This window comes from Suricata suricatta, chromosome 14 (genome assembly GCF_006229205.1).
Source record: "Suricata suricatta isolate VVHF042 chromosome 14, meerkat_22Aug2017_6uvM2_HiC, whole genome shotgun sequence".
Classification (NCBI taxonomy): domain Eukaryota; kingdom Metazoa; phylum Chordata; class Mammalia; order Carnivora; family Herpestidae; genus Suricata; species Suricata suricatta.
Genome location: NC_043713.1, coordinates 46302018 through 46304754, shown reverse-complemented (window position 1 = coordinate 46304754; position 2737 = coordinate 46302018). Strand labels below are relative to the sequence as shown.

The following is a 2737-nucleotide window of genomic DNA, read 5'->3' as shown; positions in this document are numbered from 1 at the left end:
TCAGGAATTTGAGAACATGCCATTGACACTTTTATTCTTTGAAAACTGCTGTTTGCCTCATTATCTACTTATTCTGCCTGAAATTGTGTGATGACCTCCCAGGGTCTCTGGGAGTCAAACTGTTTGACTTCCTGCTGTTTGCGTCTTAGTCTGACTCTCACCAGACTGTGGAAGTATGTCTCTGTCACCTGATCCCTGGATTCCCAAGACTTGGAAGCTTCTCTGTTTTCAAGCAGCTGAGGTTTCTGGAGGCCATTCCTAAGTCTAGTTTGGAGAAATCCAAAGGGACTCTCTAAGTGATGGTCAGCGCCATCTGCTGGGGGATGGGCCTGGACTTGACCGCTCCTGCCTTCGGTGGTTGCTCTGTGGATCAGCCCATGGGGTCTCTGTCTGAGAACGTGGGATTGATAAGGAGTTTGGGGTTTGACCAGTCTCTTCCACCTGCAGGGTGGGGACACAGACCTGATTCAAGCCCCCTCTCTGGGACTAGTCTTGACCCTCTGGGAGATTCCAAGGCTGAACCAGCTCGGAGCGTTTGGGAAGGTCCTGAGCTGCCTATAGATAGAATGCAAGGAGCTGAGGAGTCACCCAGCATCTTCAGGTGGTTGTTTTCTAAAACAAGGTCTTCTTTGTACTACACTTTGAAGTTCTTGGAGACTGACAACCAGAAGTGCTATTCATATTAGAAGAAAATATATGGAAAATATATGCTGCTATTCTAGAGAAGAGAACATGATTTTGAGCACTGCTCTGCTCATCACTCAGTGAGTTGATGTGACTCTGTTGTTTTTGAGTGTGATGAACCCTACTGGCTCCCAGGCACAAGGTTTAGGATTCAGATAAGGACTGATGTTTCTTTTAAGTAAGGACTGTTGGTAGACTTCAGAAAGAGGCCCTCTTGTCATTAGGGAATTGCGGAGGAATAAACTTTCAAGCCCTATATCAGAAATTCCCCAGTGTGTAATTTTTTCAAGTTCATTTATTTAATTTTGAGAGAGAATGAGAGAGAGAGGAGGGGCAGAGAGAGAGGAGAAGAGAGAATCCCGAGCAGGCTTCGGGCTAACAGCAGGGCTCAAACCCAAGAACCACAAATCATGACCTGAGCCAAAATCAGGAGTCAGACGCTAAACCGACTGAGCCACAGAGGCTCCCTCAGCATACCTTTCTAAGGAAAGGTCTGTTTCAAGGATGTGCCTTATGCAGTGATGGGGATGCAGTTACAGCCACCACAGACACAGTTGCTGTCCTCAAGGACCTTGTTTTCTAGAGGGGAGGACACGTATTTAACAAAGCCACACTCATTAACTGGTTCATTAATCCATCCAATGGCCATGAATGCTATAGAGGAAAAGTGTGGGGTGAATGAAGATGTAAAAGACTTTCTTGAGCAAAGGTAATCTGAGACCCAGGGGAAAGTAGAAGACAGCATTTGAAGAGGACAGAGCAGAAGGGTGATGCCTGCGGAGAATGAAACACAAAGCAGACTCAGAAGTGGGAAGGGCAGGTGGTGCTCAGGGACAGAACAGGAAGGGAACATGGAAAAACAAAGTTGAAGGGGTGATCAGAGCCTCACAACATGTGCTGAGGAGTCAGGGCTCTATCCTGGGAGCAAAGGAGGATAATGAAACAGGCCGGCCCTGCCATTTTCCACAGAGCTCTCTAGCTGCATAGTGGCAAGTGGCAAGATGGGACAGTGGGGGCACCTGGGGGCTCAGTTGCTTGAGCATCTGACTGTTGACTTCAACTCAGGTCATGGTCTCTCTGCTCTCTGTTCAGAGCCCAGTGTTGGTCTCTTCACTAAGTGTGTAGATTGCTTGGGATTCTTTCTCCCGCTCTCTCTCTGCCCCTGCCCTGCACACTCTTGTTCTCTCTCAAAATAAAGAAATAAACTTTAAAAAAAAAAAGACAGAGCAGATGTGGGAGGACAGTGCATTATTGCTGTGTAGTGCAGCTAAAGGAGTGTGGCTAAGGAGCACCTGGGAGGCTCAGTTGGTTAAGTGTCTGGCTTCAGCTCAGGTCACGATTTTATAGTTTGTGAGTTCAAGCTCCACATCAGGCTCTATGCTGACAGTTCAGAGCCTGCTTAGGATTCTTTCTCTTTTCCTTTTTCTCTGTCCCTCCCCTACTCACTCTTTCCCTCTCGTAAAATATATAAGCTTAAAAATGTTAAAAAATTTAAAAAAGAGAGAGAAGTGTGGATGAGACCGGGTGGCATGAAATAGAGACAGAGTTAAGAAATGGTGGAACCAACAAGATTTGATTGGAAGAAAAAGAGGATTAAGAGTGACTCCTAGTACGTTTGTGCCTGGCTCGGCAAGGGGATTCCTGGTGAGAGAGCGAAAGGAGGGGAGAGGGTGGAGGGAAGGGCGGAGAGTCAGCCTGGCCGCCGGGAGGCAGGGGAGAGGCATGTAGATCCCAAGCTCTGTTTGAGATATTCACAATTTGAGTCTATGAATCACTCATGTAACAACAATAAGGTATCCAGATGAGCAGATCTGGTCCCGAGAAGAGAAGTCTAGGCTGGAGAGAAGCATCTGAGCTTCATGGGCACACACCCGCATTGGGGCTGCAGCAATGACTCTGACTTTGAGGCAGAGAGAGGGTAGGAGGGAAGAAGAGGTCCTCTGAGGGCCCTTGGGGATCCCTCCACACTCAAATGGAAGGAGGGGGCGCTGGAGGGGGTTGAGCCAGCAAATGAAGTGGACATATAGCAATAAGTCAGCAAGCAGATGGTGGC

At 47.8% G+C, this 2737-nt stretch overlaps 1 protein-coding gene across 1 annotated transcript in view; it reads left to right on the top strand.

Moving 5' to 3' along the window:
* The window catches only part of LOC115277423 (laminin subunit alpha-3-like), a 225862-nt gene that overhangs the window by 202215 nt on the left and 20910 nt on the right, over nucleotides 1-2737 (top strand). The gene's annotated exons all lie outside the window — the stretch shown is intronic.